Here is a 16,177-nt window from a genome sequence, read left to right on the forward strand (position 1 = left end):
AGAAAGTGAAACGCAATGGTTGGCGACGGAGAAGCTGGTGATGTGCGATGGTCAGCGAAGGATAAGCTTGTGATGTGCAGTGGTCGGCGAAGGAGAAGCTAGTGATGTACGGTGATTGAATGAGGAGTTAGAGAAGAGAGAAAAGGGTGTGGTTGGTAATGATAGAGAGCGCGTCTAATGTTTTATATGTTCCTGACAAAACTAATTGGATTGTTTATGATCCAGCTGTATAGGTTCTCATGGTTCTCAATATATGAGTGGTTCTCACTGGATCTCGACCTTATATATATATATATATATATATATATATATATATATATATATATATATATATATATATATATATAGAGAGAGAGAGAGAGAGAGAGAGAGAGAGAGAAAGAGAGAGGCTGGATCCGGTGAGGCCGTTAATTATGGCAAGGCGGCCGGCCTCACCAAATTACTTCATGGTTTTGTGAACCCTGGACTTAATTTCGTGAAACCTAGACCCGATTTTTTGAATCTAACACATAAACAAGTGACATTAGTCATATATTAACATTGATAAATATATTATAATCGTATATTTATATTTGTTCATCTATGTGGGACTCGAACCCACGCCTTGCGCAATAGCACAATGCTCTACCTTTTGAGCTAATAGATGATAAGTGCAAATAGTGCAACAACAAATAAGAAACACATGAAACATGATACATCAACCTCATATAGTTATTTCTTACTAGGAAATTAACCAATTTAAGTCCTAAGTTCACATAACCGGGTCCAAGCTTAACAAAGCCAAGTCTAGATTTCACAAATCAAGCCTAAGTTTCACAAAATCAGGTCGAGGGTTCACATAATCTAGTCCAAGCTTCACAAAATCAAGTCCAGGTTTCACAAAATCAGGTCTATGTTTGCCAAAATCAGGTTTCACAGAATCAGGTCTAGGGTTCACATAATATACTCCAAGCTTCACAAAATCAAGTCCAGGTTTCACAAAATCAAAATCAGATCTATGTTTGAACCTTATTTTGCGAACCTTGGACCTAATATTGTGAATCTTGGGCCTGATCTGAACTCTGTACCAAATTTTGTAAATCTTGGCCCTAATCCTGTGAATCTTGGAGCTAATATTGTGAATCCTGAACCTAATTTTGTGAACCCTGGGCCTAATCTTGCGAATCTTGGACTTGATTTTCTGACTTGGGGATTATCTTGGGAATGCTGGACTTAATTTTGTGAATCTAGGACCCAATTTTGTGAAACTGGGTCTTTATTTTGTGTATTTAGGACATACGCTCCCATAGTGCTTCCAAAAGCGAAAAGAAGACTGCCAACACCCTTCAACGCTGCAGATGCCGTGATCAAATATTTCATCTTCAACAAAACCAATAACTTGGTCAACAGAAGGTAATGATTTCACAATTTTACACGACATTTCAGACTTCATGTTTGACAACGATAAAGGAAGAACTCACTTCTCACCTCAACTGGACTGCGCCATTTTGCATTAACTGTGGAGCATGGTTAAGAGGCTGCAAACCATTGCCGGTAGAACCAGCCTAGGTTGAACTATCCAAACTTTGGTTTGTTTTATTGTATGATGGTACGGTTTCCCTAGAATTGGAAAACGTATGTGGGCTCACTTGGCTATTATTGTAGATATTAGGTCATGATTGACCCACACTATCACTGCTATTCTCCTCAACACTTGACCCCACCTCCGTCGCAAAACCCACATTTTCAAGATCAACCTCACTTACACTCAAATTCGTGAATGCTTTCACTTCATCGGAATCATCCCCGTCAACTAAATCATTTTCTTTTCACTACACCAACCCCAACACCACTTCCACTAACAACGCCATCATCATCATCATCATCATCATCCACAAGCTTATCAAATAATTCCTCATCCGTCTGATCCTCCAACTCAAATGGAGGATTCGACACCATCAATCACCAAACCCTAAATAGTAAATTCTACCCAAATCACCACCCCACCTAAATTCTCTCAAAACCCTAACAAAACTATACCCAAACATACAATCACCTAACTTCCACCAAAATCCGAGATTCAAAATCCCCCAATTAACAAGTTCAATCCCTAATTTCGAACACAAGCAGATGAAATCATAAACTGACAAAAATCAATTTATGCAGAAAATAACACAAATGCAAGTAAAATCATGAAATTAACTGATACATCAACTGATTAAGCATGAAATTGAAACTTACAGATCAAAAATTATGCGGAGAATTTGATAGCATCAAGAGAGAGAAATTCTAGAGAGAGGAGTTTTTATTGTGCTCGAAGAAGAAATATTAGCCGAAATTTTTCTGACAAAAATAATATATCCGGTTTTTTTATGTCGTTTTTATTTATGGTGTTTTTGTTTGTTTTTGCTAGTTCACAAATAAATCAATATATACGGTTTAGGATGGGTACATCTACCTCACCCTAAGAAGGGTGACTCACATGATTCAATATATATATATATATATATATATATATATATATATATATATATATATATATATATATATATATATATATATATATATATATATATATATCATCGAAGCACACATTCACATTCCCGTCCTTCCTTGTCATGTTATAACACTACCATCGTTCATTACCCCTTCCGTCATGCACCACTATGCATAAGACTTTAAATTTATTACTCGACTCATCCATACATGTACGCACACATACTTATACTAGCAGTTCATCTATAACAACCGTTGACACGCATTCAAGGATCCACATGTTCCATACTCAACACACTATCATATAGAACTTACATACATGCAGATTTGACACACATACTTGCATAAATACACTCCTATACGTCTACCCCTCCACGGTGGCTGGCTTAAGCAAGATTGAGGCCGGGATTCTGAGTCGAGGGCTCCTTCTCACCCAAAATCGACATAAGGAGGCTCCCAACACACATATAGCAGGTTCATTTTAATTTGACACCCTACATTCATTTGATTCATTGGTTCATGTTCGAGAATCGTCGCTCTGATACCACTTTGTAACACCCCCATATACTAAGGTGCCTTACCAAGGACCACCCCAGTATATAAAGGTGCTACCATCTCGGTTGCCCGAGGTAAGTAGATCAAATAAGCAATAACAGAACGTTTATTAAATAACTTTATACTTTACATCATAAACCAACGTGAGAAAGATACAACATGTACTACTGGATGAACTACTAGACATAAGTGACTGCGACATCTATTTCGGTACCGTGATGACTCGATTCCCTTCCATGTCAAGCATCAACACTAGTTGTACCTGCTAAACCAACTGCTCACCATCCTCGAATGATTCACCATAGTTTTTAAAACACAACACGGGGTCAGTTAACTGAGTAATAAAGATAAGTAAATTACAATAATAGCAATCGCAACAATTCCCCAATCATTCTCTATTTCCAATCAATGTCTCATAACTGTTTACACACTTAAGTGTGTAGTCCTGCCAAATTACTGCCGCTACAGATAATCCACACCGCTATTGGGGGACCGCAACCTTGCCCACCTAATCCCCGCTCATCATAACGAGCAATAACCTATGTTTCTTAATGTGCACATCCCCTCTTGTGGTGGGTTCTACAAGGGGCGAATCAAAGGCGTGAAGTCACTCCCACAAGTGACTCCACTCAGCCGAGGACGTACCTCACCATCATAGTCAATCCACCACAACTCCAATATTCTAGAATACAATTAACAACAATACTTATCATACCAATTAAATCACATTATCACATCTTAAATCAATTATGCAATCAACTAAGTAGGGAAACCCTACCTTTGCGCTATGCCATGAAAGTGCATCCAACAAACAAGCCAAGCAAGACTCCGAGATGAACCCTACAACTAGCAACCATGTCCTATTACTAGACTATTCAAGACCTACTGAAAGATGACAGCGAAACACAAACTCACCTTGAGACGTGGACCGATGCCGGCAACGGCGACAACCCGACTCGATGACTTCAAGCATGAACCATCTTCCTTCTTGGGTTAGTGTCAAGGCCATGTGAGAGTGTAGGGTGATGGGGAATAAATGGGGGAGAGAGAGAGAGAGAGAGAGAGAGAGAGAGAGAGAGAGAGAGAGAGAGAGAGAGAGAGGGAGAGAGAGAGATTAGGGTTAGAAAGAGAAAAGAAACGTCATAAATGAAATGAGGTTTACGATCTCGCGTTTTATAATAACGCGTTAACAGACGTGATACTCGGTCGAATATAGACATACTCGGCCGAGTAAGCCCTACTCAGTCGAGTACTCACACTACTCGGCCGAGTGACCTTAACTAGGTCGAGCAACCAGTAACGTTGGTAACCTAACCTCTCCCATATCCCTTGCTACGGGTCTCCTTTGGTCAAAAAGTTTGTCAACGGGTCCATAAACAGGGCGGGTATTATATCCACCTCCTCTCCCGAAGAAGTGGAAGCCCATATGACTACGGACGTCCCTGACCTGAACAACCAAATCATCTTCTCCGACGAGGATATCTCTCCCTTTGGATCCAACCATAACTTGGCTCTATACATCACCGTGAAATGCTTGAAAAAGAGCATACCCATGGTTTTGGTGGGTGACGGTTCTACAGTCAACGTCATTCCTCTCAAAACGGCTCATAAACTAGGGATCAAGGAAGCTGACCTAGTCCCGACCAATCAAGGAGTTTGCGACTACGACGTTACTCACCGAAAGGTCGTAGGACTTATCACCCTATCCATCACAATAGGACCCTTTGAGAGACAAGCCAGTTTCCCAGTAGTCGATATCGACGCATCATTCAACATGCTTCTAGGGCGCCCTTGGATCCATGCTGCCAAAGCCGTTATGATGCGTGTATTTTATATATGGTTTTTACCTTATTTTTATACGCATTTCTGTGTTATTCATGTAGTGATTAGCTACAAATGCCCCCGAATAGTCTACTTTGGTTTGTCTTGTATTAATTGCAGGCATGAACCGGAAAGGAGCGAAATTGAGCCTGAACCTAATCGCATGCATTTTGGAGAAGGAAGAATCGGAGCTTGGAATCTGTCACTTAGAGATGCGTGAAGTGGCTTGGGAAGGTGTTCGATAGTTTATCCGTGCTGATATAGCTCGATCGACCAAGTTGGCTGCTGTTTCTAGTCGATCGAATGCTTTATGCTGCTGAAGATCCTCGATCGAGTTATGACTATGCTCGATCGAGATGGGGTATTTTTTGGTTCCTTGATCGAGAACTTAATGTTCTCGATCGAGACGTTTGGTCTGGGTTTCCCTCGATCGAGTGGTTTCATTCTACTCGATCGAGAGGCTTAGCTTTATACGCGGATTTTAGTTAATTTTCAGATATTCTTTTGTAATTAGGAATAAATAGAAGTATGATGGCAGTCATATGGGGACTTCTTCCTCTTCTCTTCCCTTCTATCTCATCTCCTCTCTTAGAACACTACTTTTCAGACCTAATTACTCCATTGTTACTCTCTTGTATTTGGTATTCCTAATCTTCACTTTAATTAATCTTTATTGCAATTTCATCCTTGTCTTTATTCCATCTATTGATTTCTCTTGTCTCTTTGATAATTAGTATGTTCTATTTATTTGTTATGATTCCTATTATTTCCTCAATATCTATCATGCGTAGCTAATCTTCTATGCTAGGACATAACGGAGTCATGGTAAGAAGGGAATCATGAATATGTGATTAGGGCTTGGTGTAATTTTAGTCTGTATTGTTAATCATTGTAATTAACTATAATTAGCTGCTTGAGTCAATGCAATTAGCTAGTTAACATTGTTATGCCCTGACCTAGATCGAGAGATTGGAAAAGGTAAGACCTGCAATGAACATTAGGGCATGCTAGTAAGGGTGAAAGCTAAGCTAGTAATGTTTTAGGACGAATAGCGGACCGAGAGGACCTTTTCATTACCCTGCAGACCGGATTTACACTGACCTATGACCCTAGACTAGACTCCCAGAAAGCCATGGTGAACTTACTGTCCTAGCTATCTCTTTCTATCTGTTAATTTCCCTTGCTCTCTTTCTCTTTCAATCCTTGTAGTTTAGAATTAAAACAATCCTAAACCCCCAAGAACGGTTACTTAGACAGACTTAGTTTAGCATACATTTTCCCATCTCCCTGTGGATTCGAAACCCGACTGCCTCTACTGCATTTATTAGGGACCAGTTGGTTTATTTTTTATAGGGTTGCGACAGCCGTGTGAAATTTTGGCGCCGTTGCCGGGTAGGTGGCATAATTTTGTTGCTTTATTTTAAGTTTGTCTCTCGTCTCAAGGAATTTATTCCTTGAGACTGATCTCATATTTTCGCTAGTGCTGTAACTGTATTACATGTAATCTGTCCTAGAAGAGGACATTGTTATATCTGCTATCCCTACAACTTCATTTTGCTAAAGATACCGAACATCGCCAGTCACTCAGAACCTACGATAGATTCTATACCCAAAGGTTTCTTGCTACCTACTACAGATTCGGGCACCTTTGGAATTCATCCGGCTTAATTCACTAATAAAGTGATGATATAATGTTCGAATTTGATCAAATTGAGCGATTTTGTAAATAAAACGTTCGAATTTGATCAAGATTGAGCGATTTCCCTTTTACCTAACGATTTCATACTACTTTTTGACGATTTTTCAGCTCGCTATGGAGATTGTAGATTTTTAAACAGGTATTTCTTTTTTTTGAAGCTCTAATTATTGTTTTCTATTTCAGTTTTAATTTATGAAATTTTGCGGATTATTTGTTTCGATGTTGTGAATCTTGAAGGCGTTTTTGTGAATCATATAGCTTCTTTTGTGAACTTATATGTGTATTTTGTGAGACTTGGTCATAAGTTATTGAAATCGCCTATTTTGCTATTTCTCTTATCCTGTGAATTTTAGGCTTTGTTTTGTGAATCTTAAAGCTTGATTTGTGAACATAAGTGGTTAAAATCATATACTTTGCTCTTTGCCTGATTTTGCGAATAACAGACCTTGTTTTGTGAATCCTAGAACTTGTTTTGTGAATTTAGATTGTAATAATGTGAAACTTGATCACAAGTGCTTGAAAATCACCTATTTTTCTCTTTTTCTTATTTTGTGAATCTAAGACCTTATTTTGTTGATCCTAGAGTTTGTTTTGTGAACTTAGATGGTAATATTGTGAAACGTGTTCATAAGTGGTTCAAATCACCTATTTTGCTCCTTTTCTTATTTTGTGAATCCTAGAGTTTATATTGTGAAACCAGTAAGTAATATTGTGAAACTTGGTTATTTTGTGAATCAAGAGCTTATATTTTGAAAGCTAGACCTCATTATGTGAAACATGGCCCTCAAATTTGTGAAATCATTTAGTTATTTGTTTGGTGAATCTTGGGACTTTATTCGTGAATCTAAGGACTGGTTTTGTGAATTTAGTTATTAAAAAATGCCAATAAATAATGTGATTTTGTCACTTGCAACCGTGTTCAAAACAATTATGTTCAACTATCTAATTTTTCATATCCTTCAAAAACGTCCTGATAGTCATTCTAGCACACATTATAATACTTCTTGCAATAGAATAAATGCCTTCACATCCTTGCATTTTATTTTTTGTGTTGATTATTTGTCGTTCCTCACACTTAGACAATAGAATAAATGCCTTCACCTTTTTGTCCACTAAGGAGAAGTAATTTGCAAAGTACTTATCTCCATTTTGGTTCTTGAATCATGTTGTTTCTAAAGAAGTATTATAACGTGTGCTTTTTTTTAGGCTTGAAGATGTGGGAAAACCAGAGGCTGAAGTGGCTGCAAAACGTGTCATCGAAAGAGTTAGTGGTGTTAATATTGTTTCACATGGAAGATGTCAGTTTTTACCAGTGGTCGTTGCCTGGGGGGCTGAGGCAGATCAGGTTAGTCAGAAGTTGAAACTCAATAGGGTATCTTTGCATGGTGTTCATTAATGTTGTAATTCAGAGTCTTGTTGTTAACAGTTTGGAGTTTTCGGGATCTGCGATTGACATGGTGGAGTCTCGCAGCTAAGTAGGTGAGTAGGTTAGTAATCCTATTTTTTCAGTTGTTATAAAATTAAATGGCGCGGTATTTAGACAGTCATCTACTGCAACTTGAATATTACGCATTTGACGATATACTTTTGTAGTAATTGATTTGATATTTGAATATATGATCCTCTTTGGATAGTGTGGAGTGCTTGATCTCTGCTTTTCATGAGCTAGCGCTCAAGTCAATTAAATTTGCTGTTAATGTGCTTGTAATTCTCTATTGCATTATTTGGACTTTATAGTTGTATGACTGTATCTTGGTTTGATAGTATAATTGACTTACTCAAGCCTGCAATAATGTGGTTTCAGGATTCTTCTAGAGACAATTACAGCTGTTTTATCTGATTCTTTAAGGCGGGAGATGGTTTTATCTCAGCAGGATGATGCAGATGTAATTAGAAATGCATTCTATCAACAGTCATTGATTTATTTTGGTTTTGAACTTAAGCATTTGGTTAGATGTTGGTTTTATCTTGGTTTTGAACTTAAGCATGTGGTCAGTTGGTTTTGTTTAGCAAAGGAACTTAAGTAATTGTGATTTTTAATGAATCTTGGATCTCAATGTGTGTGTGAAATCTCGTTTACTTACGACGTTTATTTGTTTCCTATTTTGTGAATCCTACAGTTTAATTTGTGAAACTGGAAGGTGTTTTCGTGAAACTTGAACTTTAATGTATGCAATTGTTTACTTACGAAGTTTTTAATTTCTTTATTTGTAAATCTTACACCTTAATTTGTTAAACCTTGACCTACTTTTGTGAAACATGGACTTAAAATGTGTGGAATCGTCTAGTTCAAAGTTTTTAATTCTTAATTTGTGAATCCTACACCTTAATTTGTGAAATTGGATGGTGATTTCGTGAAACTTGGACTTGAAATGTGTGGAATCTTTTAGCTCAAAGTTTTTAATTCTTAATTTGTGAATCCTACACAAATATTTGTGAAACTTGGACCTGATTTCGTGAAACTTGGACTTAAAATGTGTGGAGTCGTTTAGTTCAAAGTTTTTAATTTCTTAATTTGTGAATCCTACACCTTAATTTGTGAAACTAGAAGGTGCTTTCGTGAAACTTGGACTTAAATGTGTAAAATTGTTTTTTTGGTGAAAGGTAAGTTGTTATATTCATCCAAATCAATAGAACACCATACATCAATTTTTCCTCACTAGCTACAATTACCACTACTGCCAGTACAAGAAGCAGCCTACAAGCTTATAAAGAGTTGATCCACACTGTGTTTCAGCTTTAAAGCTTCAGTTAGATTGCCTTGAGCCTCCATTTAATCATCTCCCTATGTCTCTTCGTCCCAGGATTAGGCAAGAATAAATGGAGTCTCTTCGTCCTAGTGAGAAGTCGCCTCTGAACAGCAAGCCACATGATAAACTGATGCTTGGGTATAGTAAGGGTGTGAAATCAACAGACCTCCGCTATTGTACGCATATCCATCTCAGAAGGATCATTTTCTTGCAAAACGACTTCACATCATCCCATCAACATGAAAAATTGTCTTATTACTGAACACCTATATCACCAAAAACAAGTAACAATATACTTATTTACGAAATATTCACCCAAGTTATGAACAAATGGACTTCACGTCATTTTTAAGACAAGGAAGTGTACCTTTTTAGTATTTTTATCCCATTTAAGAAGTTCCAACATTATCAACTTTCGATATTCTGGCAAGTTCTGCAAAAGAGTGACGTATATTAATGGAGTATACACAACCTAATTGTGGAATATAAGGCTTTATTTTAGTATATTAATGAACTGACCTCAAAATATTGACTTTTGGTCCATAAACTCTCATCGTCCAACGCACTCAAAAACTTCAGTAAAAAAACTCCACAATCATAACTATACGCGATTAAACAATATGTATGAATCAATGATAAATATGTGAGGCTGTTAAGAAGTTATATCATCAATTTCTATTAAGTAGCGTATATATATGTGGAAAAAGAGTAAGTGATGGCATCCTTAGCCCAAAAATTGGAATGACCAGACCTGTTGACAAATCATTTACTCTCTTTCTTATTTTGTGAATCCTAGACCTTGTTTTGTGAATCCTAGAGCTTATATTGTGAAACTAGAAGGCAATATTGTGAAACTTGGTCATACATGGTTGAAATCACCTATTTTGCTCTCTTTCTTATTTTGTGAATCCTAGACCTTGTTTTGTGAATCTTAGAGCTTATATTGTGAAACTAGACGAGCACAATATGACGGAGACTAGGTTCAAAAGACAACCCTAAGAGGGCATGGTGAACCCTTCCCCAGGGAAATGGGATCAAGCGTTGGGGGCGGCTATCCTAAAATTAATTGACCTACCTACCCCCTTGGTCACGGAGAATTCAAATGAATAAATTCCTACATTGTAAACTAAACAAGTTTGTCCAATTCACATGAAACTGGATAAAGTTATTTCTTATGACGTAAAATTTCATAGGAAGATCTCATTCCTATATGAACCAGATGACCATTAAATGATATGGTAGCCGACAAAAAGCAAGGAGCGTCTAGCGACAACTATCACCAAGGGCCTTGAGTGAGGTACAATTAGTTTGTACAATACCCAGTATGGCTCTGGGTTACATCCCTTGACAGTGAACATACACTTGCTAATAAGTGAGGTGAGTAAAATGTTGGAAGATTCTACATAGCGCGAAAACATTAAGACAAGCACCTAGCGAAAAAGAGTTCTACTGATAAAAATCCAGTTAAGGTTCTACAAACTGACACTTCTCATTTCTAAACCATCGAGATATTAATGATCTTAAAAAGTTAGATGCTATAAAAGAACTAGACCCACCAGAGCACAGAGCAATCCAATAATGAACAGAGGTAAGAGTCCAAACATACAAAAAGGCCGACATAATGGATATGAAGATAGTATGGTTGTCAAATACATACCTTTGTTGTGGTATTAAAGACATTGCAGAAGGCGCCAATGAATTTGAACCTATACATTTCACTTTATCACCTACAAGATAAAAAAAATCAGTGCGCCATTAAAAATTGAGTGCTCAACCAATAGACCATACATCTAGACAAGGTGACTGAGAAAGTCAAAAGTACCTAGGTAAGGATAATTGAAAACGTACACAATAGGCTTAAAAATTAGATCATGCAAAAAAATGCAGTTAACTCAAAGGAGGGGGGACAAGATCAAACAGATACACAATAAAATATATCATACATTATTGAACTAGATTCATTTTGAATGCATTATCAGCCACTTTTAATTCAGTCAAGGAGAGGGCAGAGCAAGAATAGCAGTGATGAGCTCCCCAAATTACGCTGGTTAAGGGGGGTCAGTTGTAAAAAGAGGATGTTTCCAATTGATCCATAACGGAAATTACATGGAGATTTGCATTGAATGGCTATGTCGCAATGAAAAGGAACATATCCAGTTTAGCGGGCCATTTTGCTAAATGCAAATGAAAAAAAATCATCGCTCACCTGAGGCAAAAGAAGACTTTTAACTATAAGAAGTTTAGCACCAAAATGCTTAGCCAGTGCCTTGACAAGAGTTTCTTGATAAATTCCCGAGCCTGAAATACAAAACTCATATATGAATGAAACAACAAGATATTAGATTCAATTATAGGATGTATGAACAACTAGTTTGACAAACATAATAATGTAATAAAAATCAGAAACAAAGCTAAAATAAAGACATTAACCTCTAAATTGACAAACAAATCAAGTAGATTAACCTAAGAAGACAACAAATTGATAAAACACAAACTAAGTGATACCGTAAAAACTAATAACAGTTGACCGTATTTTTTGGCAAGAAATCGATTGTACAGTTATGCAACAACACGTTTACAGGAGCGAGGATGTACTTAAATTCCATCAAACCTCAAAAAATGAAAAAGCATATCAAAAGAACGGCGATAATAAGTAAATAGAGGGAAATAAACATACGAAGAAGTCGAGAAATCGATGTAAAGCTGCAATAGAACAACGATAATAAGTAAATAAACTAGTTGAGCTTTAATTGAATAAATTAAATCAGTCGATCGAAAATTATTGTGATTGAAACGGAATGAAAGCGGTATGGATCGAAATGTAAATTAGTTGTTAGAAATTACCTAATTTCTGAATGACAATGGCGGTACAAAAGCTTGGTGATAATGGCGGTCGAAAAGCATAGTGATAATGGCGAAGACGGAGTTGAAGATGGAGCTCAGATGAAGACGAATTGAAGATAGAGAGAGCAGACAGATTAAATGAATTGAGTAAATGAACGAAATTTGTGGGTGAGTAAGAATTATATAGGGGGACACGTGGCATTATATGGTAAGTTTATAATTTTTAGATCCAATGGTTTAGGATGGGTACGGCTGCCTCACCCTAAGGAGGGTGCCTCACATGATTCAATTTTTATATATATATATATATATATATATATATATATATATATATATATATATATATATATATATATAGGGGCGGGGTCAGGTGCGAACTAAAGTACGGTGCGAACCGTACGAACTGACTTAACTGGCTGGATTTTCAATAAAAAAACTCAAAGCCCAACCCTCTTATAATCCATCTAAACCCAACCCTCCCATAACCTTCTCCATCCCAATTTCAAACAACGGTAGGCACCCTCATCCTACCATCACTCAATCCACCACCTGACCGCCGACGGAGAATCTGAACCACCGGCGATAGCACCCCAACCTCCGGTGGTGCCTCGAGTCATCATCATTTTTAATCATATGACGTCACCCCGACCTTCTCCATCCTCTCTCCATGTCCGTTGTCACCGAAACAGCGGCAACTTCACCATCCCTGACTGACGCACTATCACTGACCCTCCACTTACTTCGGCCACTCGCTTCCCTTCGCTGTCACTTCTCCTTTGTCGACGACTCCTCGTCTTCTGGTGGTATCTCACGCCATCATCAATTTGTTTTCTATATTTTTGGTTAATTTATGAAAAAATTGATTGTAATATACTAGAACTACAAGTTTACAATCATAATTGCAAAAGGTAAGAGCACTTTGTGCGTCTGCGGAATATTCCGAGCCGGGAACATAAGTTTTATGCTAAGATTCATTTGTTGGCGTCGTCTTCGTCTTCCAAGGGTATAGTAGTGAATGGTGGTGGGCGACTCTGTGGTGTGATCTTTGTCAGTAGTTATGATGGTGGTGTAATGTGGTGTCACCGGTAATAAGATATATGTTGTTTCTGCTTTTCTTGAATTGTTTCCTGGAACTGAAATGCTAGTTCCTGATTATGTCGCTCTCTTGATGGATCCTCTAGAGCTCTGGAAGTTTCCTAAGCGAAAAAATGCCCTGATTGAAATTGAGAGTGGTTGGATCGATCATGTTGCTATTGTCAACACTAATCTTGAATTGTTTCAAATGTGATGCTGAAACTGAATATCAAATCAGCCCTGCTGCTTCTGCTGGCATTCGAGAGCTCACTTTGTTTGCAGACCTTGCCACTACATATCCATTTCTTGAACACGTAGAGTGTTTCATACATGATACAGAAACACTAAAAGCAACTAGTAATGTTCTCAGAAAGTTTGAAAGTTTTATAGACATGGTTCAGTTCCTGTGAAGGAGGTTCATATTAATTGTCCTAGTTGAATGTTGCTTGATTGTCCAAAATTGACAAGAAGTGCATCTAGCTTGACAAAGATGTGTATTGACAAGAAGTGTATCTAGCTTGACAAGTGTATCTAGCTTGACAAAGATGTGTATCTAGCAAGGGAAAAAAATGTATCTAGCTTATAAGATATGTGTATCAAGCAAGGTAAAAGAGTGTATCTAACTTGACAGAGATGTGTATTTATGAAGCTAAACATGTGTATGTAGCATGTTAGAGGAGTGTATCTAGCTTATCGATCTAGCAAGGTAAAAAAGTGTATCTAACTTATGAGAGATATGTATCTACTATCTAGTAAGGTGAATGAGTGTATTTAGAAATTTGAATGTCACCCAATTTTTATGTAACTAAAACGAAAGATATTTTTATTATATCCTAGCCGTATAATGTAAGTATACCTAGGACTTTTTATTTATCTAAGAGTACATTTTATGTAGTATAAACAAGTACTCCTGTTTAAGCCTGATAATGATAGTTATCCCAGGTACACAATAATACATTTTATGTATAAATGGTACATTCTTTTATACAATCTCCTGTTTGAGCCTGATAATGATAGCTTTACAATTTCTGATACAACATATTCTGTCTTGTCTTTGCGAAAGCTTACAAATCTACTCTGTAAACCAGAAGGAATTAGAAGGTATTTTATACCTCATGAGAAAGCATATTCCAGTGCAGTAGTGCACTATAAATCGACTAAAAAAATATGAATCTCACATGAAGGAAGATGTTGGAGAAATAGTGCTTCTAAATCAAGTGGACAAAAACTGTTGAAATGCTATTGGCTGGTTACAATGACTCTCAGAGATTTTGAGGGGAACTGTTCTGGAATATAAAGAGATACACAGAAGTGGGAAAAAGGAAATAAACAAGGAGAAAAGAAGTAATTTCATGTCGGAAAATGATCAAGCGTGTTGTTCAAGTCCTGGTGGTTTAGCATTGAGAAGAGGTTGGAGAGCCTTCACCACAATCCTCATGTTTGGCCTGAAATCAGCCTCATACTGAACACACATTGCTGCAACTGCTGCCATCTGAAAACCAAAATACCATAATTATAAGGAAACATCTGAGGACATAACTACAAGAGCTACCAATGGACATTATACATTAAAAGCAAGGGGATAAGGAGAACCTTAGCGACTACTTTTGGTGGATAGCTGTCATTCAGTTTGGGATCAACACACTGCTTCACTTTGTCTTCACTCAATCTAGGAGTCGCCTGCGGTAAAAAAGAGACATATTGTTATATGAATTACCTAATGGATGTGATAAAAAATATAAACATGAAAAAGAAACAATTACCCAAGTAACAAGACTAAAGCTCATTCAACTAAGAGTGAGAGATTCAACAAGGCGGTATCATTTATTTATCTAAGAGTACATGTTATGTAGTATAAACAAGTACATTTTATCTAAAATGAAAGATACACAAGTCAATTTGTGTATCTTTAGCATTATACTGGTGTACCTGGCATAGTATTTTGTGTATCCAAAAACCACCAGCCACCCCTTGGGCCTCCACTACTCACCAATCACCTGGCCGTCATCCAATATCATACTCATGGGAACCACCAGACTCTTGGCCCCTCACCCGATGACCACCACCACGACTCATTCTTCGCAGGTCCTTCAAGCATCCGAAATATATCAACTGCTGCGAAGTGCCACCGGATCCACCTTCATTATCTAGAAACTAGTTCGTAATTTGATCCAAAGGCTGAAAATACATCTTTTTCGTGTTGATGAGAAGACATTCATGTTCTACAGATTGCAATTTTTGAAGTTTTAACTTTGTGAGCTAATCTCTTTAGTCACTTCATTAACGAAAGTTTTCCGAAAATATTGTCTAAATTATGTTATCCAACCAACTACTCATCAATTTTTCAAGCAGATCTTTAGAAGTAAAGTAATCAACACTCATCAATTTTACCACATAATCGGCAAAATACTCTTTCATCATTCAGGTCAACTTCTCAGGTTCCAAATAATCTAGTCGACCACTTTATATTCAAAACCGAATTACTTGACTATCTTTATGTGAACAACATTTAAACTATAAGTGTATAAGCTCTTATATATTTATATTACTTGAAGCTAAATTATTATCGTTAACATAATAGAGAAACATCGAACCGTAAAGAGAATAGAAAATAAAATACTAGAAAGCACAAATTAATTAGTTATCAATCACTCTTAAATCAGAAAATGAATCAAAGAATGACAAGATGAGGATCAACTTTTTTGTCAAGCAAAATTATGAATAACCATGATTTAATTTCAAAGCAAGACAAGCAAATATCTTTTTTCACCAACTTATTCAAAAAATCAACAATGCACATCTGTATGTGTGGTCTCCTTTCCCTTATTATCAAAATGAGAGTGGACCAAAAACTAAACCCTAAAAAGATAGGGTGAACCTTCTCGGAGGGGGACGGGTATCCTAAAATTAGGACGGGAAAGGATTTAATTAGTAAAAATAATATAGACGTCGAACATTC

The 16,177-nt window shown here is 37.0% G+C and overlaps 1 long non-coding RNA gene across 1 annotated transcript; it reads right to left on the reverse strand.

The window, feature by feature from the left end:
• Positions 1-14,282: 14,282 nt before the first annotated feature.
• On the reverse strand, positions 14,283-15,376 carry LOC141603763 (uncharacterized). Its single transcript, XR_012525665.1, has 3 exons — positions 15,148-15,376; positions 14,812-14,898; positions 14,283-14,710 (listed from the first exon to the last, which is right to left on the reverse strand). It is a non-coding gene; the product is annotated as an uncharacterized LOC141603763 (long non-coding RNA).
• Between the last annotated feature and the right edge of the window lie 801 nt (positions 15,377-16,177).

The sequence above is a fragment of the Silene latifolia genome, chromosome 1 (assembly GCF_048544455.1).
Source record: "Silene latifolia isolate original U9 population chromosome 1, ASM4854445v1, whole genome shotgun sequence".
Lineage (NCBI taxonomy): Eukaryota > Viridiplantae > Streptophyta > Magnoliopsida > Caryophyllales > Caryophyllaceae > Silene > Silene latifolia.